Consider the following 25,542-nt stretch of genomic DNA (forward strand, 5'->3'; position numbering starts at 1 on the left):
AAGCTGGAAGCAGATGGTAGGAGAATTCCAGAGTATCTAAGTGTTGTCTGTATGACCTATCTGTTGGCTGGCTGTCTTGCTTGATGTTGAAGCAAATCACAGTGGTTTTGGGAGGAAAATTTAAAAATGGGAGAAGCCATTTGGCCCATATGTTGACTCTTCAGGCAGTTTGGATTTGTCTACTGTGTCCATCATATTGCTGTCAGGAACAGGCTGAGTTGAGGACCCAGAAGGATTAACCTCCTCCTTAACAGGAATATTCTGAAGGGACTGATAACAGCTCCCTTCATTGTTCATGTACAGCAGTCCAATGACATGACACATGAAGAGAACCTGTAAGGATGGGAAAGTATCCAGCTAAGAATCTCATCCCACTACTTTACATGGGTATATCTAGTGCAGAAAAGACTAGTGCTAAATCCCCACTACAAAAGTGGTAACTTGGAGAAAGGGAACTTCAGCTAATGCTTAGCTGAAGCTAAATATGAGTGTCAGCAAATTTATCTGACCTCTACTCACACTGTTTCAAAGGGCTGTCAGAGAAGGTGGCCTTGTCCTTCACTCTTGGAAGCAAATAAACAGAGAAAAAACCTACGCCACTACAACATCTAGAGTTACAGAGATGCCTTTGGATGATGAAAAAATGATCTTTCCAGATTTTAATTTGAACTTTCATCTTTGATGGCCTTCCTTCCTAGAATCACAAAATAATTCAAGTTTGACCAGATATATTAGGTGGATCAAGAACTTGCCCCACTATTTGAAAGTCACCACATGTAGACATTACCAAACTTTTCTGGTCAACCTATTCAAATACCTGATTACCTTTATGTGGAAAATCTTCAAAAAATTTGTTGGCCATTTTTCCTTCTTTAACCACTTTCCACCTATTATGCATTTTTTTCTCAAAGGCTGAAGTCACTGATAGTGACTTCAAACCTGAAGCTAGCACATTGTCAATCTTTAAATTACTTTAAAAATATTCAGTTTATAAAGCTGTTTTTGGTTTCTAGGAGAACTCTGTGCCTCACTTCACATACTGTAGTTCTTCCAACTGGTTTATGTCTGAGGTAAAAATTACTCCACACATCAGCAAATATGTTTTCTTTTGTCCCAGCTCTAAAAACAAAATCAAATTTATCTGCCAGTTTGCTGGCATTCTATGCCTTTCCCAAATCCTGATAAATTATCATGCAGCAATGCCAACCATTCATTACAGAAATGATCCATGTCTAATGAAAGAGGTAGTGTACTTTTATATTCCAGGGTACTGGAAATTAATTTGCATAGTGGAGGCTTCAAGGGTCTGATTATATCACCTATTCCCATACTGGGCCCATTTTCTGGAAAGAATACGTCATTAACAGAAAAAATATATAATAAAACTACCCATTTGTAAGGGGTATTTTTATTCTAATGTAAGCCAATCTTATTAATTTCATTGTATAAATGTGTGGAATAGACTGATATAATCTATCAAACTCTTGCAAATCCAGAGTAGATGTAAAATTACTGCAGCTCAGCCCTGTGTTCTCCACACTAGGCCACACCACTGCCTTTAACTTCTGACTGCTGAGCAGGACCCAAAACTGCAATGTGATAACAGAGAACAAACCACGAGGGGTACAATGTGTGAAATAACATGGTCTGGGCACGGTCAGGTGACTATTTGAGATCATCTCCTGTGTCCCTTTTGCGTAACAACAGAGATGAACCCTGACATGGAGCACCAAGTGCTTTATTTTGTAGTGTGTTAATCTGCAGTCTGGGTAACTTGAAGGACTGTCAGAAGTATCAGAAAAAAAGTCAATTTCTTAGCAGAAACCAAGAAAAACCATGCTAACTAATCTGACCATTCTTAACAAGAGGAATCACAACACTTCCCATAAACTGGCTCAGGGAAGATATTCCTATCTAGACATAGTCTAGCTTTTACCAGAATTCAGCTAGGTCAAGAGGGGCTTGGAGAAGCAACAAAACCAAAAAATATCAAGAACTGTATGTTTCTTGCCTCCATGAACCCCCTACCTTGTAGAAACAGGTCTTTGAACCTCAGGGTCTTTGAGGACATGGCACCAGCAAAGCAATAGCCTTGATTCTGTAGATGCCTTACAGTGGCTCCCTGTGTGTCTATTATGGAGGCCCCACATGCACAGTGTGCAGTCAAAGATTATTTTTCTTCCAAAGCTCAAACTTGCATGGAATTTTGGTAACTACATGCACCGTGGAAATGTCAGCCTTTACTTCTCTATATATACAGCATCCTTTGTCCTTCACATAATGATTTTGAAACGCTCTGCAAATATCATTTGATAGAATAATAAGGTATTATTATTGAATCTTTATGTCTCCTGCTGTCCCAGGAGCATTGACCTTGCTTCCCCAATACAAAGGTCTGTCTGCCAGGCTAATCACACTGATATCTGAGTACCTCAGGAGATCCTTATGTGGCAACATTTCTACAGGAACTCAAAACTGGCCAGACATACTGATAAGATCCATATATTACTCCTGTGCACTTCTGCAAGGTTATAAACCAATTCCAATTTCAAATGTAAATCCCCTTCCTGGTGACATGTGGAGAGATGCATGGTTCAAATAACTCAAATTGTCCCCAGCTGTCAGGGTTCCCTATACAGGTAGCAATGGATGCGATTTCCAAGCAGATAGCAACCACAGGGAACTAAGATGAATGAATCCCCCTTCCACTCTTTTCCAGCAGATATGTAGTACTGACAAATGTCCTTGAACCACTAAGTTACTATGGGAATACCCTTTCATTTATGCCCTTCACTTTCATTTGCCAGGACAATGCATTCACGCTGTATCTTTTAGCCATGAACAACCAGATATTAGCTCACTTTTCCGTAAATTGTTTTTTTCCCCTTGATTTGACATTGTATAGGCATATCCATAAACATCCATGCGCACAGCCAGGTATATGCAATACATCTGACAGGGCATAGTTACCCCTAGCACAATACCACTTTTTAATACAATTTTGGCTGGTTTCCATAGCTGTCGAAAAGTCTGAGTTAGGTTGATAGGTCTAATTCTGGCAATCAAGTTTTTTTTTTCTTCCTTAAAGGAAGTCCTAATACTTATGAGGAGGGCATTTTCTTTCAGGAATGAGATATTTTGATAGTTGCTGAACAAATTATGATACAAAAGCTTCTATCTAGAGTTACGCAGATACTTCACGGCAGCATCAGCATCCTTTACATATCTGCACAGCTGCAAAAATGTCCAACAGTTTCATTTTTCCACTCAGAAGCTTTTTATTTATTTTCTCCTTTGAAATGAAATCCCAGAGCTCTACTATTGCCTCACAACTTTTTATTTGTCCTGAAAAGCCTTGTTTTCTCCCTCTAGTGCAGTGAAGATGCCTAGGCTATAGTTCCTTTTCTTGCAATACCTCTGGGAACCTCCACATGAACAAGGGTTTTGATATCATGGCACTGTTGTTACACCAATTTCTACCAATCAGCTACAGTCAGAAATCAAAATATTCTTTAAAATACACTTATTTTAATTCAGACCTTTCAAGAACAATCTGACTGTCGCTGGTACAATGTGTATGTTTAAAAACTTGCCCAAAGCTGCAAGAATTCAGGGTAGTCTCATTACAATATAAACACAATAATCTGAGATGTTTTATAACCTGGACTGGGGGAAGAAAACATTTATAAGCTTATGCATATTGCTTAAAACCAAAGGAGAATCCTTACATTCTTGAGACATAAAGCTACACTCTGAACCCTATCTGAGTAAAAATATTCTCCTGTGATGAATTTCAAAACCAGAAGTGTCATAGGACTCAGCCTTGTCCTTACAAGTACATTACAAATCTTGTTAACTGGTTTCTGTATTTTAAAGTACAGTGTTCCTGGCTTCATTTTGTAGAAATAAGCCCAGTTGTGTTTCTAAATCTTTATGGCTCATTGAAGTCCTGGTGCATGTAGGAACATTTCAAATTTCTTTCATTCTCTTTGAAATGTTTTGGGACGGACACTCATTGGTAAACCTGAGGTACAGCATTCTGCGGCTGACAAGTTCTACTTATTAACTGTTGCAGACAAACATATTTATGGGAGATAACAGAGATCTAAAAGGCACCTTATGCAACATCATTACATGAATCAGAAATAGTATATCCACGTGATATTTTGGTTGCTCTCATTCAAGAAACATGTTGGGAGTCAAGATAAAGTTGTACTTCAATATAGAATTTATTTGGTGGGTGTCACCCTGTTTTTTGAAGATTTTCTAAGCCTTCTGATGTTGACATTCTTGTAGTGAACTTTCTCACACACTTTCTGTAAATAACTCATTGTTTTCCATTCCTTTATGGAGGAGGAGAAAGTTGATAGACTGTTGGTTTGACCAATGTCATTGGAAAGGTGTCACTGTCACCCTCCAATCTGCTGTCACTTTTGGAAAACTATAAATGTTAGAGTCAGAAAATAAACTGTCCTTTTTTCTTCACCTTGAGAACAGCAGTGTGTGCTTGTGTTCTTTCGTGTCCTATAGTGACAGGTGGGAAAAAAAGTGTTATCTTTACTTGAACTGGGAGTATGCAGGGGTAAATAGATGAGTGTTGGTAGGTATTTGGTGAGTTGGAAATGCTGGTAAAGCACAGGGAATGGAGGTTCTGTGGTAAGGAATAAATTATGCTAAGTAGTATATGAGCTGCCATGAAATTATATTTAGGTTATTTCTGATACTTTAAATGAACTTCCAGACCAGCATATTAACATTGACAATATCATTTATTCAAGCTTCAGGAACCTGGGATCATTTCTCATCTTGATTAAATCACTTTGGTTAAACCTCTTCTTAACAACACAGGAAAAAAATGGATTTTTAAAGTGATCACTACTTATTAGGCAATAAATTTAAATGACACTGCAAATATAATTTCATGGGTTTTGCTCTTTTCATTTCTTTAAAAATAACAAGGATGGAGACAAATAACACTGCTTAAAATATCATGAGAACAATCTTGATTTATCAACTCAGATACAAACACACATCAAAAGAAAATTATAAATGTCTAAATACCACACCTATCATAGATTAAGAGTTGTACTTCTTTGACTCATCTTTACAAATAAATCTAAAAAACAATGATAGTGTACTTACATATTTCAGATCCTCATCTGTCTAAGAATAGAAAGCACTGAAGTCATGTGTCAGAATAACTCAGGTGGTCTCTTCTCAATTCCCTTTTTGTGATCACCATCCACAAAAATCAGTGCGCCACTGCAATGGTCCAGCCATCCTCACTACAGAAAAGGAGCCAGGTGTTGAGTGTCAGACAAGACTGGCATGGATTTGTAAAGGTTGTTTGCATGGCAGCTGTCAGGATTCTAAGACCCAGATTCCCTCTTATCTGCCAGAGTACCTCCATCAGAAGCCAGGCTATCACATCAGACAGTAATTGGTACCTGTCTTTAATGTCTGTACTGATTTGGATAAATGAGTGTCTACCTCCACATCTACTGGCCAGCCATGTCCATGCTGCCTTCCCATGCTCTGATTTCCCCAGGAATAGTTATAACATGTTCCAGGCTTGTTCCTGCCCAAGATATGCACACCATGCCACTATCCATTGGTGGCTTCACACATTAGATGTGGTCTTAAAGGCTGGATAAGGAGTGTATCAAATGTAAGGTGCTCCAAGCTGAATGGAATGAAACTGGACCTAAGTTAGCACGCACACATGTTTAAGCATGAAGAAAGAGACAGTATGTTTTTCGTGGGACAAACTTTCTAACTGCATTTTTTCTTCCTTTTCTGTCTATATTTTATGCTTAATGCTGGTAATAAAGCATATTTTGTTATTTTTAAATATTACTAAAATACTGTAGGTTTTTGCAGATTATATTGATTTTTTGGAAGAAATTTAGCAGAGACACTCCTATGTCTGACACCTGGATGAGTCCAACTGTTTTAACATACATCATCAAAATTACTATCTCAGTCCCTTACTGCATATTGCTCAGACACCTTCACTCAGAAATGTCCTGGGCACTTTTTTTAGCAGCTCTATATTTAATAGGGACTTGAAGACAACTCTCAGTTTTAGAGGTACTTGAATCTATATTTATCATGAGACACACTGGGTAATGTCACTCTGTTTAGTGACAACACTCACTAATATAATGTGTGGCACAGCAGAGAAAATGAGCCAGTATATGATCTTGCTAAGGGCCAACAGTTTCTGATAGGTCACAATTAGCATGCCTCTCAGTGTTATCAAAAAATAGCTTGAAAAGTTGTGACTGCAGATGCAAGATGCAGCCCAGCTCAGCTGTCCACATAAAACTGTCCAGTGCAACTAGAGATGCCCTAGTTTCTCTGACTGTCCTTCAGCTGCTGTCCAGAAAGACATGGGTTTCTTGCAAATCCTGCATCTTTTCTGCCAGTCTCTTAAATAACCTTGGGCATCTAAAACAGCTTGGGGCACCTCAAACATCTCTAATTTTATTGTAAAATTAAACTTTGTACTAAATCACAAGTTATGCATTGACAGCAGGACTCTGTGATCCCCCCATCTCACTCCTGTTCTCCCCATATACAAGTCCAGCACATCACCCCTTTCCACAGGTATTTTCAGGGAATGAGTTGTATAACAAGATACCAAAAATTTTGTGTAGTATGCTACTTATGCACGTGTATGCATGCTATATCAGAGCTCATATTTTTCATTCTTTAATTAATATTGCTTTTTTGTAAAAATTAAAGCAGTGGGATTCCAGAAAGCCACTATGTTTTGTTTGTTAGGAGCTGGCATAAATTCCAGTAGAGATAATGCTGTAAATGTTGATCATGTTACAAGTTGGCCCACCTACTGTCACTTCAGGAAGCAGAGGTTTAAATATAAAACTACTATTTTTAACTGAGTTAATATTGGAACTGAAGGAGAAGACGTTCAAGCTGGGGTAAACAGTAGCCTGGCTGATGTAAGTAGCAGTATATTGATTTACAGCAGTGAAGCAACTATCAGAAACAGTAACTCTTTCCTTCACCAAGAGCTCCACAAATGTATTTATAATTTTATTTTGACAAGGAAAAGAAAAAGTCATAACAGAAAGTTTAGATTATTCAAAGGTATCTCAGAAGTCCTGAAAAAGTTCAATGAGAAAATAAATGGAAATATAGAGCACGTATCCTAGCCCAGTAGACTGCTTCAAATCCCTGAGCTAAAATATGCACATTATATAACTATGTGCTTTGTTTACAATGAGCAGTATATTCCAGACATAATTAAAATAAAGAAAATTGCTATTGGATACCTCTGGATGATAAAAAAGGCCCAAACAACCCTTCACCAAACCTCCAAGGTACTAAATAAAAGTAGGGTTTATACCATAAGCATTCATTTATGTTTTCTTGTTGAAGCTGCAGTTCCTAAAGTACTGTAAGATTATTATTAAAAATAAGAGCATGACTATTTGATTTTATTACTAAATTGGAAATAGGAAAAATAAAAATAACAAAATGCTCTAATACTTAAAACTCACAATTTTACATACCTTATTTTATCTTGATTTAATAAATATTCTAATATTGGGCATTCTTTTTGGGTCTATTCAATAGCACTTGGCCTTTGTAATACAATATAAACAAAATTAGAAAAGTTGAAGAAGTTTAACCCAAGAGAAACCTTACTTCTCAAAAAATCCAACTAAAGGAGCCAAAGCTGTGTTTTCTTTTTAAATTACTTTCTCTCTCTTTAGCTGAAGTGTTTAAAGACTCCATAATGAAGCACAGCACTGAGTACAGCACAGGAGGACTGAGACTATGGGCTTTAGGGAGATTAATGGCTGCAGAGCGGTTTGCTTTTTGTTACATTAACCTGCCCAGAAAAGCAATTCCCTCCACAGCCCCATACCCAATCCCCATAAGTGGAGACATATGGCAGTTCTGTGATACAGAGAACACACTGTGGTAGTTTTATTGATACTGGGACTGCTTCTTAGCCGGTATAAGTCTTCTCCACTCAGCTATGAATTGATCCCATTGACTCTTGGCAAAAGCAGAACAGTCATAAAGGTTAATGCTGCCCTTGCAGTCAGATTCCCTCTCTGAATTGCCCTGTGAAGGTGCCTCTCTCCACTGACTCCAGGGAAACTGGCAGATTAAATTTAGACTGAGCTAACTCCTGTGCCTCTGCCGCTTTGGTGGGATAAATCTGTAAAGACTTGCTTTTCTCTTTGTCCATGATTCTTAGAGGTAAGTCCTTTGATAGAAAACCATCAGAAGTAGCAAAGAGAGTGGTGCAAGTTGTGCATGGCCATCACTGTCTTCTTATCTGAAGAAATGTCAAATGAGCAGAGCTTCTTTCTTCTTCCCTCTCTCCCTCCCTCCCTCTATCTTCTGCCTGTCCATTATCTATCTGAGGACAGTAATCATTAAAACATTTCAAAACCCATATCCCAACATTTCCATGTTGAACTAACATGAATACTTGGAATTGGAGAGCTGTGGTGCATTTTGGAAGGACCTTACAAAAAGGGTTTTCAGTTCAGATTCTTGGCTAAAGGACAAAAGGCTTGGCAATGTGGCACAACATTGCACATACACAGACACACAGAGATAATTTCATATTTTCTGCTTCCCTCCTCAGATTTCTCTCTTCCAGCCATCAGTTTCTCTGCTAACCTTGAAACTGCAAGGAATTTCATTCTGTGGCTTGTGTTTCCTCCAAAGCAGAATTGCAGGACCTCAGTTCCTCCCTAGAAATTATGTCTCCTGGAGTCATTATTCCCTCTTGGCCTCAAACCACTTCCTGCAATTTCAGAGCCACTGAAAACAGCAGTTTCAAATTATCTATTAACCCATGAAGGCTAAGCCAGCCTGGATTCACCAGAGCTCCTTTGATGCATTTTTCTTTTGTCACACATTTCTTTCTTCCTATCCCTAATCTTTGAAATAGAACTGAAAAGATTCTTCCTCAGATGAGTTTTGGCCCATTTTACAGAACTTATCCTCTGAATATTGTTTTGTTTCCACTTCCAGACTACTGCAGACTACTATTTACCAAATCTATCTTTCTTGAAAAATTCTGATGACCTGTAAAAGCTGAAACATTAACTATCAAAACCCTTGGGTATAGCCACAAATGATTATGTAAGGCTCAAGGCTCAATGCCAGATGAACAGGCGACAGATCCACTTATCATCAGTAGGAACAGGCACATTAATTGGCTATGATACCAGTACCGTCCTTCAGCATTAACAAAACTCTTCTTGATTCTGAATTTTCCCCAGAACACCCTTTATTAAATAAGATAAATAATAATACTGAGGCCAAGAGTCACACTGCTTCATCTGAGAAAACTCAATTATTTATGAACACTTCCCTGACTCAGCCTTGGTAACCTGTCAGGCTGGCAAAGAGAGCTTTTTGGTCTACTAACTAAACATTATTATTCTACACAGATGTGTCTTCTGTATTAGAGAATCAACCACAGAGAAACAAAAACATTAGTCCTGTAAAGCTTCTGGACTGGGGGCAGAGTGCTTGAACACTGGAACACTTTATCTAGAAAGGCTGCAGAGACTCCATCCTTGGCAACATTCAAAACATGAGTGGACATATCCCTGGGCTCTTGTGGCTGACATTGCTTTGAGCACTGTGTGTTGGACTAGATGATCTCCAAGCTCCCTTCAAGCCTCTGTGATATTCTGTAGTTCTGAGCCCATGAGATGAAGCCACAGTAGTAAATTCCTCAGTTTCTGTTCTGGGCTCTTCCATGTACTCACACAAAAGCCAAAATACTTGTAACTGGCTACTGCTTCCAGCTGTTTAACCATGCAAAGATGAATAAAATCCTAGGAGACCCTCATGCCAATTTTCTTGCATGCAGGTGAAAATGTGAAGTAACCTGTGGCCACCATTTGGTATGGTACCTCCAGAATTCCCCTGCAGTTAGGTGAACTCTTCTGTAAAACAATTTGACCCTATTTGGCACAGTTGCCATGCAAATATTTAGTATGATTCCAGGCACACTGTGTGTCATCATTGTCAGCACGGATAGTACAAAAGCAGTGATACACTCCAATAACTCTGCATGAGAATGGAGAAAGTAAAACACAGATAATTTTACTGGAATACTGACCGCATGTTAAAACTAGTAGAAACAAAGCGTTTCTTTCAAAATTGGCTTTCACCTACTTCTTGAGTTGCCAATAAATGGTTCTGTGACCCATTTCATTGAAGGAAGAGCTCAAAAGTAATACTGTAATACGTCATGGAACTCAAAGAGGATCCTCTGGGTCAAGTCCATCTTGCCAACACAATTTCTACCTTGTGGTCACATGTTGCTACCTTGCCTGAACTTGATACACATAGATTGTGATGCTATCAACAGCCCCCTCCATGTAGCTTGTTAGCTAATTCTGTGTTCATCCTACTATAAATGACATTTTCCCTATCCTTCTATCCCGTTTTGATCTTGACAAGAAGGAGAATTGTTTTTTTCTTTCTCCCCCAAGGGGCCTGGGGAGTTTTCCTCGGAATGATACAGTATTTCCTCACACTTGGAACAGAGCCTTCTGTTTGCACACAGTACTGGGGAATTTTCAGTGCTGACACCAGTCAGGCTGGCATGCACACATTATACCTGCATAGCCAAAGGAACTGGCAGATGGTTGGTGACAAAAGGAGCATCCCATGGAGCTGCAGGAGAACCATCTCAACATATCCAAGATTTCAGAGCCTGAAAGACCCATGCAACAGCCCAACTGTATGAATGCTCAGCATTCAGCCAGAAGCAAGGCAGGTGCTTGAAATGTTTGCCAGGACTCACTCATTCAAACGTGTTCAGTCTCCAAGATGGAAATAAATCTAGCAAATGAGTGTAGAATGCTTTTACAAAGAGATGTAAGAGCAATCACCTGGTGTAGGACAGAATATACCACCTTGTTTCTGTGACTTTTTGGTAGCTGAAGGAATGACTTATAAAAATTGTCCCTCCGAGGCCTCCAGCAGGAAGAATTGTCCCTTCCAGCAGGAAAGCCAGTGAGAGAGTAAGTAGGAGTAATGAGAATGTAAGATTTTGAATTAAGTAGTGCCTGAAAAAGATGTGCTACCAAGCAGGTCTCATTTCAGCATGGGTCTCCAGGACTAAACGCTTGCCATTCCACAGCATTTGGTGGGGACCGTTTCATGGGAGAGGGGTGACTGCTGATGGTCCAGTGCTGCATAAACACTTGAGTTGTAAGCCTGATGGCTGATGACACTGGAGAGGAGGGAGTCAAAACTATTGAGCTCAATATGTTAGACTTGTCAGATTTGGATCAGTTCTGCTCTCTGCTTGACAGCTTCATATTTCATGTCATCCTACCCTTAGCAGGCAAGTGACACACCTGGAGCTCTGTCTCCCATTTAAACTTTTTAAAGAAAAATGTGGGGTTTTCTGCATCTTTCCTTTCTGAAGTTGGTGGCAGACTAAGGAGGAAGCATTTGGTATTTGCTTCTCACTATTAATTTATTTCTTAACTCCCCTGAAATTTTCAAGTACCTCAACTCCTGCTCAAAAATTTCCCATGCTGCAGCGACAATGCACTGACATGATGCACAGTTCTTGTTAAGCAACGATAAACCTGTCCCAAATGTGTGGAGCTTCTTCCTTCTACAAAAGAAATGAACCATAGCAAAGATCATTGCAGCAAATCCATCTTCAGACTCAGGAAGATTCTTCTGCACCTCTGCATTTCAGAAGATGACCTTTATCAGATGTAAAGCCTACAAATATTTTCTGACTGTGTAGGGCAAACTACAGATATAGAATTTGATGTACAAACGTAGCAGCCCTTCTCCTATCATACATCAGCCAGTGTAGCACAGATGCAATGTCGCAGAAAGAAAAGCATAAAATAGACAGAACAAACATAAAAACTAGTTTATAACTTGCCAATGGGAAGAGGAGACCAACTAAAACAATTTGTAGTGAAGGTCCAATGGAATCTATGGAGTTAGTCTCCCTAAGGGAACGAAGGGAAGACAGGAACAATACTAACTCTCTAAATCCTAACACTGATTGGGAGAGGTGGTGCTTCTGTGATCTGCCAACAAGAGTAAGAGTTCTTTGCTGAATAAGCAACTGGCTAGCTGATGCAGGGAGCAGTGTGCACACTGATGCCCTAGGGAATCAATTTCATGATCAGGGGACCCTAAACATGCTTCAGTCTTCTCATAATGAGTGGATTGAGTGTGTTCACTAAAACTGAGATTTCAGGGCTCAAAGTTCAAAAAGCTACCAGAGGTGACATAATTTTCCTGCTTCCTCCTTCTCTTGGCCCTTCCAAAAACAACCTCACTATATTTTTTTTTCTTGCCACTTGACTGAAATCACCTGGGGGTTAATTATCTTTCTGGGATGAAAACCATATGCTGTTTCATGTTCTTGCATAAGGTTAAGCTGAATATGATGAAACCGATCAATTAAATCTTGTGGGAAGAGAAGGGAAGGGAAGGGAGGGTGAAGACTTGCCCGGAGTTAGTGTTCTCATTTACTGACAATGTAATCCAAGGTAACAGACAAATATTAAAATTTTCTTGCTCCCAAGGAAAAGAGCAGAGAAAGTGCTGCCTGTGTCACCATAAAATGAAGCTGGGGAACACTAAAATGGGGAATATTAATGTAAACAAGATGGGGGAAATCACTGCTTATGACTGGCCAGATTCAGACTATGGAAAAGTCACATTATTTAAAAAAACAATTTTTCTGTGTATTTGGTTTTGTTTTGGTTTTTTTTACCTTGCAGCTTGCAGACTTCTTTGAACACTGATGGATATTTTGAACACGCAGATACTGTGCTGATGTGCATACATAAAATCCAGTCTGTTATGTGGGTCTACACCTGTCATTTCACTTTAGTGCAGGAACAGTCCCTAAAATGTTAGCCTGATTTTCCAATCTATCTGGCATGTGAGGCTGGTTCTTATCACTGCGGATGGTTTTCCTTCAAGCTAGAATATGAATTTTTTGTGCTGGTCTGGCAGGGATAAAAGAGAAGAAGAAAAAACAGACATGGAAGTGCTCCACTAAGAGTCCCATGCTTGTAAAATTCCATGCATACAGAAACTGCATGTGGAAAGAAGATCTACAGCCACATGCAAGTTACTGAAGGCAAACGGTGCAACATAAGCTAAGAGCTGTTTACAAGTAAATTCTTCATAACTCCTAAGCCAAAAACTTCATTGCCTGAATAATTTCCTTGTCAAAGAGAAACATTTCTTTGCCAGTGAGAAAGAATAATTACAAGAATCATTCAACCCCCAGCCCTGCAGAGTTTAGGTTGTACATGGGTTAACATTTCAGTGCAGTTACACTCCCTCAGCAGTTAGCATTTGGAAAGTGTGTTACTGAAAAGAAATAAGCACAAACATACACAGATGTCTACTGTTCTGGGTTCAAATAACCCTTGTGGAGAAAGAGTGGTGTATATACATATGGGTGTGCACGTGTGTGGGCATGCATGGGAAAGCAAAAAGAGCTTTATTTTTATTCTGAATCCCACCTAAACAAAGATCCTAATGTTATTCCTTGGAATGAGGTAAGAAATATGATCATTTGGTTCCAAGACCTGTCTGAAAATACAGTTTTTGTAGCCCTGAATGAGCAGCAGCCAAAATAAAAGAGATCAGATGAACTGCATTTAGAAGTGATGCAGTGAACTGGTACAAGGGGAAAGTGCTTTTAGTGAGCAATATGAAAACAGGGGGCTTTCATCTAACCACAGTGAGGATGGCAATGAGGAATTTCAGCAATATAATATGGGATAAAAGGGTGGATAGCCTCTTATTTCAACCTAAAGACTTAATGATGCTTATTAAAAGGTTGTTACCTGGTTTCATGGAAGAATTATTACCCTCTACCTATTTCCTTAGAGTGAATGACCTGACAGGGAAAACCAAGTTTACTTAAGTCCTTGGTCCTTGTTGTATGGAAATGTTCTTCTCATTTTCCTGTGACTTTGCCAGAAGACCAACCCATGCAAACCAGCAAGACACAGTGCAATTCCCCAGGCAGCACGTTCATATTACAGCACTTGGGTCATTAGATATTACAATTTGATTCACATAACAACTGTTTAGATTTGGGTCAATGTTACAAATAAATGAGAGCTCTGAAATAGCAAAGTATTTTCATGCTTAACAAAATGCACTGGGCCAAAGTCATGTCTGGAGGAGACACACTGAAGACAATGAACTTCCATCTGGTGAGCCAGGCTGCACATTTCTGCTGGGGAAATCTTTCCACCACTGCAGCATTTCATTATTGCTTGTCATTTTCTCTATGAATTATTGCCTTCTTGTCAGATTTACCTCCCCTTCCACTTGAAAACAGTAATCTGGGGAATAGGCCAGCAATAAAACAAAACCTCCTGGAGGTTAATGTTGCAACGACAACAACAAAAACAGGAGCTGCTCTACCTCTTCAACTAGGGGACCAAACCACATGGTAGTGGTTCAGCTACAAGAGTTCAATCTGTCTGCATCTAAATATAACAGGCAGCACTGCTTTTCTGGCACTGGATGACAACAAAGTGTTTTGAACTCACAGTTACTAGATTTGTTTAAGGTTATTTGGTGTGTGTCAAGACTTAAAGTATAAAAAATTAAAGCAGTGACATTCAGATGAATTCCTGTGCCATTAAAAAAATATATTAATTAGGTTTTCAATTAATGCTAAGAAGTCCCATATGGCATTTGACTATGAGTATACAAGGTGCCAGCATTTCTACAATTCTACAGTAAAGAGACATGGGGCACAGATATGCCCTGGGAGACAGGAAACCAGAGCATCAAAATGCCCTTCTTCTTACCAGAACCCATCCAACTGCATAAATTGGCCTTTTCTTGTGAAAGACCTATCTTCTCTCTTTTTGTAAAACAAACTGTAGTTTAGCTACAGTTAACTGGGCCAAATCTATGAAAAGCTATTATTTCTCCTGTATTGCACCTGAATATGTTTGTCTTACATGTGAAACCTAACTGTGGAGTTAAGTCTAACCAGAACCCAGAGGGAGCCTAGATGTAGATTCATAGAATCATTTAGGTGAAAAAAGACTTCCAAGATCACTGAGAGTAAAATACCTTTCAAACTGCAAAATGGAGGAAATGTTTTTAAGTTAAATATTTTGAGACATGTAGAATGTGTGAGAACATTTCTTTAGAAATTACCATGGCATGGAATCAAGCCATAATAGAATGAAATCAAAGAACCTTTCCTATGTTGCCTTCCTTGGTAAATGCACAAAGAATCTTAAATCACAACCAATCACACCAGCAAAACTTTGACACTTCTTCACACTACTAAGTAGCTAGAAAGACTGCAACAGGAGATGAAATCCAACTTTACTGGAACAAATTGTGCTTTAAATTACATTGGTGCAGTGCCACAGAAGTCAATGGGATATAACCTCCACAGCTAATGAAAGAGGTCCACTAAATTTGTCCTAATCATCTTGGCTGCAGAACCCCTTTGCACACTCTGTGCACAGCCTCTTGTTCCCTCTCTGAGAATAAGTAAAAGATTTTCAGTTAAAATATAAGCTAATGAATTTCAGAAACACCTTTTTACAGTAACTCCTCAAGTAAATAATGACAGTACACTGGAAAGTACAGATCAGATTTACATGAAGACTGCTAGAACTTGAATTTAACTCATTGCAGTCTGTAACTTTCTTGTGAAGGGAAGAGGGACAAACACGGATCTCTTCTCTGTGTGACCAGTGACAGGACCCAACAGAATGGCTTGAAGCTCTGTCAGCAGAGGTGTAGGTTGGATAGAAGATATAGGTTCTTCACCCAGAGGGTGGCTGGTCACTGTCAAAGGCTCCCCAGGGAAGTGGTCACAGCACCAGCCTCACAGAGTTCAAGAAGTGTTAGCATGATTCTGTAAGGAACGTGTGTGACTCCTGGGAATGGTGCTGTGCAGGGCTAGGAGCTGGACTCAGTGATCCCTGTGGGCCCCTTCCAACTCAGCTTATGCCAGGATCCTGTGAATCAAAGTCCTTTAACCATGGGATCTCTTTGTAAAGGAGCAGATTTACTATAAGGTGTAGGAGGCTGGCAAGCATTTCAGGGCATTGCCCAGTGCACCCTAGTTACTGCTTGTGTGACTGCAAGAGGAATTGTGGAGCAGATCCTTGTCCCTTGCCTCTTTCCCTTCCAGATCAGTTCTGATTCCAGCCCTACATATGGTAATGGGGTAAAGAAATTCCTGAGATGCTTACACCTAAAATTTATGATGTGGCAGACATTCACCTGATGATCCTCTCAAATACACACTTCAAAAATGCCTACAGAAATGAGTTTATTTATTCTTAAATAAATAAGATTGATTCAGCTGACAAGGGGAAGGAAGGAGGCAGTAAAAATAATGAGAAAATAATAACTATCATTATCCATAAGTATTAAAGCAGATTAACAGATTATGAGATAAAAAAGTGAATGAATATTCCATAGTTTAAAGTTCTAACAGCATTAAGATTCTATTTCCTGTCAACTAATTTTAAGTTAATCACCATTAATTTTTCAGAGCTAAATAGCAAAAGAAATAAGATTCCTCTATTATTTGCCATACACTCTAGTTGTGTAGGGAGTCCAATATGAATGGAATGTGGTGAAAAAGTCTCATCACAAGATAATTGAAATTATGGCTAGAAAATACTTACTAATCCATATCCCTGCCACTGCAATGTCCCCTCTTCTATGGAGCATCTGATGAAGTCTCCTACTCAAAAGGTTTAAAAGTGACTCAGTGGTTTGAAATCTTCTGTTGCTAATTGACTAAATAATTTTTTTTAGTAAAACCTCTTAGCAAGTAGTCTTTAAGTACTCTATGCTATACATCCCTACACAATCTGAAATACATTATGCATTAGAAAGGCATTTGAGCTCAGTGCAAGTGACAGAGATTGTAATTTCTTTTCAATGCAAATAGCTCATTGCTTCCTTCCAACTTCAAACATTGGTGCATTTTTGTTCAGTAAATGCCACCATCTTGCGATGTTCAACTTAGGCATGGTGAATATTTTTCTAATTGTGTATTTATAGAATTTTGGTGTCTGAAAGGCTCACACAGGTGATCACTTTAAATCAGCAATTTCTACCCTGCTCTTGATGGTTCTTAGGAAATCATGAAGTCCTAGAATGGCTTGGGTTGGAAGGGACCATAAAGATCACCCAATTCCAACCCTCCTGCCACCTTCCACTAGACCAAGTTTCTCGAAGCCCCGCTCAACCTAGCCTGCACTATGAGTTCTGGTATTTACAAAGCATTTTGCACATTAAAACACTTTCTCTTTGAAGACTGTATCACCACTGCAATATCAACAATACAAAATAGTACCAGTGAAAAAGCCTGTAAAACGGCTGGATAAACATTAACTTATTCTGCTGAACAGAAGGGCGTACACATGTAGCCCATCAGCTAGAAGGCTGAAATCAATTCAAAAACCACTGTGTTGAAACACCAGTAGAAGGTGGCAGAAAATCACAAGGTATTAATGTTAATGTTTATTTCCCAGAGAAATTCAGAAAACAACTTCATGCAAAGTCATAATTATATGTCTAATACGACCAGCAACAAACCAGATACTTGCAGGATATCTCAGGTCATCAGATGCACAAAATGCACAATTTGAAAACACAGGTTACTGTGTTTGATTTCATTTAAATTTAAAAGAAGTAACTGCACAAATGCCAGAACAAATTAAGTTCTGTTCAACTTTTCCTGCTGACATCTCCTTCTATCAGTGTAAATAGTTGACCATATGCATGAGCAATTTCTTAGTCACACTGTAAGCAGGAATTTCTTCCTGCTTTGCAGCTCAAAATTTATTTTGTTTAACATAATCCCATCATGCCGGTCTTTGTCACCTTGGGATAAGAGAAACAATCTTTTCCCTTTATCCTCTGAGAGCATGACTTTCTGTTTCCTACCAAGTCAGGCTGTTCAGCCCCTTAATGATTTTTGCTGCTGTTCTTGGAATTCCCTTCAATTTGTCAACATCCATCACTACATCCAAGGTGCAATCTCATCACTGCTGTACAGCAAAAAAATCACCTCCCTATGGACAAAGGAATGACGACACTGCACATACAGACCAAAGTCACAACATCCCTTTTTGTAATCCTCTAGCATTGCAGCATGCAGATATATCATTTGCTGTCCACTAAAACCCCAAGGCCTCCTTTGACATTTCCACTTTCCAGGTATCTTTGTCTGACTTAATAACTGTGCTTTAGATTATTTCCCTCTCAGATTTATTAGCCTACATTTTTCTAGGTCAGATCTCACTCTCTTAGTTAAAGCACATATTTATGCCATCTCCCATTCTCATTGCACTGCTTTGCAATAATTAAACATAGTTTTTTATTTCAAGGCAGAAGTTGGAAGATCCTTATTAAGATTTGGACAGGATTTGATCAGAGTATTTCAGTCCTTTTATCCTTTTATGTCTTGCATTGATTCAATTGCGTGCTACACCCATGTCCACTGCTGGACCACTCATTTTTTTGTCAGTGTGACTGCCTGTAGAGTGCCTCTAAAAGGCAGCCCTGGAGCTCTCTCTTACCTTTACATGTTAACCAGAAAGAAAAATGCAATCATCTTACTAATTGTAGACAATCCACTCCTGAACAAGTCTAAAACCTTCCACAGTCAAAGGAATTAAAAAATGGACACGTTCAGGTTACAACTAGTCTCATCCCTAAATATGAATCAAAACAAAGTTTAACAAGCTACACCCTAGAAATGTTTGTTTCATTTCAATGGACATGGGGCGAGTCAAGTAGACCTGGCTGTAGATACATAAACAGCAACAAACAACAGCAGATCATTGTGGACATCTTTGACATCATTATTTACTCTTTCATTTTTTTCTATCTACTAAAATATAAAAGCATAAAAACTTCTTCATATTTAGTTCTTTTTTTCTCACATCATAAATTTTTTCATCTGTGTAAGTTAGGAGCATTTTTGATGATCCATGTTTAACAGTGAGTTTTACCCAGCAGATTTCTAGGCAGTTAAAACAGTACTTGAGTACTATATTCTTTATCCAATTTTTGAATAATTGCTCTAATTTTTTTTTTCATTTCAGGTCTTGAAACAGATGCCTACTGATATCTTTCATCCTCTGTAATTTAATTTCAACTATTCCACTTGCTGCTATTCATTATCAAATTGTATCTCAGTGCCATTACAAACATGATATTCATTATTTCAGTATATAGTGGTAATATAAAAAAATAAATGAAGCAGCACAAAAAACAAACCACTCCTCTCATATATTTACTACCTTAAAAACTTATGTAGGAGATATTTCTCTCAATGGTATACAGAAGAGTCAAGTGTTTCTTGCATCATTTCACTAAGAAAAGTTAAGATAGTTTACCACAACTATAACTGCAGCAGCCAACTGTTGCACAGATTTTTAACTTAATAAATCTATTACAAACGAAGAGTTGAAGGTGAAATTCTGATCATAACCTGGCTTCTCAAGCTCTGCCATAACATAGTCCCTGAATCCCATTAAACTTACCAAATATGAAGATACTTGCCTCCCATATGATACTGTACATTAAGTTTATTTCAACATGGGAAATCTCCTTAAGTTTTATTATAGGAATAGCTATGATTTTTACTGTTTGTTTAACAACATGGAACATTCCATAAAGATCTGAAACCTTAATTACACTCCTCTACCTAATCCTCCAGGGAATTAATTGGAATAGCATATTAAACACTTTTTTTCCCTGTTCCTATAAGGGGTCTTCTGTTGTCCATTGCCATTTCCCACACTTTTTAAAATTAATCAAATTCAATGTACTAAACAGCTTTATAAGCCAGTGGGCTCCTGCTTTCTCACTAGTCTCAAAAATTTACATTTACAATGTAAGCTGTGTATCTTTTTAACACCTGAAATGTTTTTGTAGAAAACAAAACCAGTTCTTTGCTGCAGTGATAGCAACAAATACCTTATTAATATGTGGAGCTAAAATGAACAATGACTGTGCAGTAACAATGCCCTATTCAGCAGATTTATTCCCACCTCCTTCACCATGTTTCTATTGATTTCAGTGGTAATCTTTATTGTAAAGCTGTCCTTACAGTTCCAACATGAATGCAAGCAAAACTCCATTCCTGTATGTACCTCCTCAAAGTAACTCTTTATTACACTTCAAGTTTATCCATCAGTCTGCAGTACGAGGGTTGAGTATCTATCAATGAGTACATCATTTAAGGAGGATGATAATTGGGGGAAAAAATTATTTTAAAGCACATCTCATTCAGAAATGTTGGGAAAATCCTGTTTGATTGTGAGACACCTTGTATTTAAAAAAAAAATCCTGGTATAGGCCATTGTATGAGACTATGGTAGAATGAGTTTCAAAATGAAGGGTACAGAACTAAGGGGAAGCAGCAAAAGAAGCAATGTCCGTTCTGTGTATTTAACTGTAACTACAAATCAATTTTAATGACAGACCATAGCATCCAGATACAGGTTAGCACATCCCCTTGAATTAATTAACAGTATAAAAACTGATAGTATCTTAGGAATGGTGATTTTATTACTGAGTTTAAAATATTCTATGTGAGAGCAAATTCCAGAATATTAGCATTAATGGTGTATTTTGGATGATGTGGACAGTAGTAGAACAGAATCATAGAGTCATTAAGGTTTGAAAAGACCATCAAGCCCAATCATCACCTTAGTACCACTGCCATTACACCTTAAAGCCGTGTCCCATACATGGACAGACACATCCATGTCTTTTTTGAACACTTCCAGGCAGGAGGACATCTCCACAGAATGTGGACAGTCTGTCAAATATTTTTTCCTAATACTCAATCTAAACTTCCCCCAGCCTGAGGCCATCTCCTCTTGGCCTGTCACTTGTTGCCAGGACAAGAGAATGACACCCCACTGGCAACAAGCTCCTTTCAGGCAGTTGTAGAGAGCGATAAGGTCCCCCCCAAGCCTCCTTTTCTCCAGGCTAAACACCCCCAGCTCGCTCAGCTGCTCCTCATCAGACTTGTGCTCCAGACCCTTCCTCAGCTCCACTGCCCTCCTCTGGGCACACTCCAGCACCTCAATGTCCTTCTTGTACTGAAAGGCCCAAAACTGAATGATTCGATCTGTGGCCTCACCAGTGCCAAGTACAGGGAGACAATCATGTCCTGGTCCTGCTGGCTGCACTATTGCTGATACAGACTGTGATGCCACTAAGGTTCTTGGCCACCTGGACACTCTGCTGGTTCATGGTCAGACCAGTCAGACAGCCACATAAGATTTTTATTAAAGGGACAAGTTTTCCAAACTTTGGCTTTTTCACAAGGATCCATCATTACTGGAGAGCAAAATAAAGTCTGTCATGTCCCCCAGGACTATGATCCATGAAAAACATACACACCGGGGAGTGTGTTTATAACCTGCTCTTATGTGACTGAAACTCCAAACATCACAAGCATGACGTGTGAAATATTAGGAACAGGCTTCCCAGAGAAGTGGTGGAATTACCATCCCTGAAGGTGTTCAAAAAACTGAGTAGATATGGCCTTTAGCATTACAGTTTAATGGAGACTGGTATTTTGTCAAAGGCTGGATTTGGCCATGTTGGAGATCTTTTCCAACCTTAACCATTCTATGATTCTACCTCATCCCACAGAAAAAAGCAATCTGGATTACATTTCTGATACAAGAAGCTAACAGTTTTCAAGTGATTGTTTCAGAATAAAACATAGAAGATGGTTTTGTTTCAGTGCTTTTAAAATCAGAATAATTAAATTAACTAGTGGACTTAATGTACTTTCCCATTCCTGGAAGTGTTCAAGGCCAGGTTGCACAGGGCCATTTTAATGAAAGTTGTCCCTGACCATGGCAGGGGAGTTGGAACAAGATAATCTTTAAGGTGCCTTTTAACACAAACCATTCTACAGTTCTGTGATTCTAGTTGCATTGTTTCACCGGACAGCAAGACACACTTACTATTTGTAGATTCTGGTTAGAAAATGCATGTAACTGTAGACAATATTTTTACTTAAGTACAAAATCTAAATATAGTTGATCTTGCATAGTCAAGATTAGCAAAATTCTAAAAGACTAAAGACTAGAAGCCTGCAGTAATCTTCACAAGTTGTTCTAGGAAGCTTTGAAGGCATCCTTAACTTGGACTAATTTGAATCTCAACTAGCACTGCCATCCCATATACTATAAGACAAAAATTATTCCTCCAAACAATGGTTTCTCCGCTTTTAGATGATGAGTGGACAAAAAATAACTCATTATCCCTAAATGAAGTGGAAAAGCATATGTAGTTCTGGAGGGAGCACAGCATTAGGTGAGAACATAAAAGTATGGGACAATAAATAAAGAATACTACAACCAGTTCAAAGTGGACATGAAAACACAAAACCAGTTTTTGCTTCTGTTTGTATTCTTCCACCATGCAGGCTAAAAGTGGTATTGGATCAAATCTGCATTTTCTTTTCCAAATCTATTTCATAAAAATGAGCAATTTTTCAATATTTATTGCAAATTTTCTATGACTTTTTTTCCAGGCAAACCAAAAATGAAAAAAAAAATAACCCAGCAACACAGATTTTTGCAGTTGAAAAAAAAAATGGGATGCCAAACAATAAAGCCAACAATATCAATAATTATTTTAGGAGACCTGATGAAGCAGGCTTGCATGTGGGTGTCTGTTGCCGTTTCAAAACCACAAAAAGTAGGCTGCCAATAGTGCTAACTGAGAGGAAACAAATACACTTGCAACTTCTCGGCACTGAATAGTAACTGGTATTTATTGCATTTAAGCTCATTTTATCTGACTTTTCATTTAATTGCACTTTGCTTCTAACAGAGTGCATTATATTAAATATTTACTATCTTGGTTAGGATGTCAAGACACACTTTACTGTCTTTTTAGATTACTGAACAGTAGTTCATGTAGGAATTATTTAGGGTTGCTGAAGGCAGAGAATTAAATGTGATGGGGTGAAATTAGAAAAGGAAAAAGTATAGGCAGTTAAAGTAGTCATATCCAGAAAACTGTAAACCATTTCTCAGGGAAGAACAGATATTTCCTTTCTTCAGATTTTTTCAAATAGACTAAAGGACTGACAACAGCTGTTCAATAATAAATGGTGCTGCACAGAAAGAATAAATCATGGTCTTTGTTGATAGCGCAACAGTCTCTTGCCGTAAGAAGGGCCTGGGAGTCAGAAGCTGTTTTCCCAGCTCTGCCAATAACTTCCTTTGTGATCTTTTTTGGATCACCTCAGTAATTTCACTCTCTCTTGGTCTCTTGCAGAGTCTTAAATCTCTCCAAGTGAGGTCTAACTCTAACTGGGACTTGTCATCCCTGCAATGCAATGTTATTGTCACTTGCTGCAATGCAAATAATAAAGAAATGCTGTATTTTCTACTAATGCTCACACTCTTCATCTTACACCACATTCCATTAGCTTTTTTCATCCCATTCAATTGCAGCAGGATCTAAAAGAACCCAATCACTTACTTGGAAGCTTGCAAACTTTTACTCCTGGAAAACTTCATGTTAAAAAGACTTTATAATCTACAAGTGAAATGATCACAGCTCTCAGAAACTCATCCCTAATCTCTTTTACTCTAGTCCTTCGTCAGCTGCCAGCACCCAACATCTGAAGAGGTCCTACACTTAACACCTCTTTTTCATGACAGGAACAAGACATAACTTTTTCAGAGATAGATGTTCTTGTGCTGTTAGTCACCAGGCTGCTTCTATGCTTGAGCAATGAGAACCACCTCCAGAAAATGTTTCTTTTTCTCTCTATTAATAAAACCAAGATGTCTACATGATTCCTCTAGGAATGACTATGCTAGCTTGGACCAGTGACTCATCAACTCAAGTGACCAACATGGACTTTTGAGGAAACTGTCCAAAAACAGATAAGGATATTGAGAGCTATGTCTTGTGAATATTTTTCCAGACCCCAGGTCTTCAGTCAGAGACAGAGATGTTGTGATTAATTGCTTTCAAAAGACGTTTCTTCATGAAGTTGTTTGAAACATGCACAACCAGCTAGATAAGTAATCTGCTGATGTCTATAGTTAATAAAGAAGCAGCTCAGTCTGTAAACTCTGTATTTTATCGCTGTTTTGCAGCAATTATTATTTTTACTTCTGGCGGCATTGTACTGTCCCCTCTTTTATTCTGTAGGAGAAGAAAGCCATGATGCTACAGAAACTGTCAGCTTGAACACTATTCAGGAGGGTGGGGTATCTGCTTGGGGGAGACTGAATCAAGTGGTGAGATTACCTACAGGGAAAGCAGAGTAACTGAGAATCATATGTCAGACACATTATGGATGTCCCATCCCTAGAAGTGCTCAAGGCCAGGCTGGATGGGACTTTGAGTAGCCTGGTCTAGTGGAAGGTGTCCTTGCCCATAGCAGGGGATTGGAACTAGATGATCTTTAAGGCCTCTTCCAACCCAAAACATTCTATAATTCCATGAAAACTTAAGGCTGGAGGAGGAATTGAGAGATAAGGGGAATGAAAACGGTTCCTTTCTACCAGCAAATAACCATACTTTCCAGGTGTGGCCTGGAGCCAAGGCTTCTGTTCCAAGTGCCCCTCTGAACTTGGCCCACCACACTTCCCAGGAGGTTGGTTGCATTAATCTGCTCCTGGTATTTTATTGAGAATTGATAGATTTTTCTGCTGATCTATGAACTCCCATTCCATGCAGTAGCTGTCTTTTAAATCATGGGCTGGCATCTTTCCCAATTTTCCACTTCTAAAATCTACCCAGTTGTCATATAACTACTATTTTCCCTCACACTTTCTTACAATAGGACTGTTTTAGGCTTGTTTATTTTGCTGCTGTGGGTTTCTTTTGATCACAATGGATCACTGTCAGGGCATGAGTAATATCTACAAAACAGCAACTACAATCCCATCAATCATCACAAAGATTCTTGAAAAACAGTACTACACCTCTTCTGTCCAGTGAACTTTTGGACCAATCCTCATTGTATTTCCCCTAAATTCAGCATCACTTTCCTTCTGATGACAGGAAAAAAACAATAAGAAAGCCTTCCTGGATAATAAGAGAAGGATTGGAGTTTAAGTCAGAAGAGCACTCAAAATTTCATGATGGAGGTCACAATTGTAATCTTCTTATGTGCATCTCCTATTGTTATTCAGAGAAAAGAGATAGAATAGGATCTTCTTTAAGGAACTTTTTTTTTCCTATATTATATCACATTGAGTTCAATATAAAACAATAGACAACATGTCTTTGTACATACAACAGAAGATGAGCTCTCCATTGTACTCTGTTTAGTAAGACGCTTCTCATCTAGTTTTCTCATTTGTAAATAGAATCATAGAATCATTACAGTTGGAAAAGACCTCCAATATGTCCAACTTTCAACAAATACTCTATAGCAAATAAACCACATCATGAAGGTTGAAGCTGATCTTGTGGGGTTCTTGATTTAGAATCCCTTTGGCTAAATTCATGGTTGAT

At 38.6% G+C, this 25,542-nt stretch overlaps 1 protein-coding gene across 5 annotated transcripts in view; it reads right to left on the reverse strand.

Moving 5' to 3' along the window:
* TENM4 (teneurin transmembrane protein 4) overlaps positions 1-25,542 on the reverse strand; it is a 741,938-nt gene that overhangs the window by 501,345 nt on the left and 215,051 nt on the right. For 4 of the 5 annotated variants that reach the window (XM_066572311.1, XM_066572314.1, XM_066572313.1 and 1 more), the window contains one exon: positions 5,143-5,285. The exons of the other annotated variant lie outside the window; for it this stretch is intronic. The gene's annotated coding sequence lies outside the window, so the exon portion shown is untranslated. The remainder of the gene's footprint in view (positions 1-5,142; positions 5,286-25,542) is intronic. 5 annotated transcript variants of the gene reach the window in all.

This window comes from Molothrus aeneus, chromosome 2, assembly GCF_037042795.1.
Source record: "Molothrus aeneus isolate 106 chromosome 2, BPBGC_Maene_1.0, whole genome shotgun sequence".
Lineage (NCBI taxonomy): Eukaryota > Metazoa > Chordata > Aves > Passeriformes > Icteridae > Molothrus > Molothrus aeneus.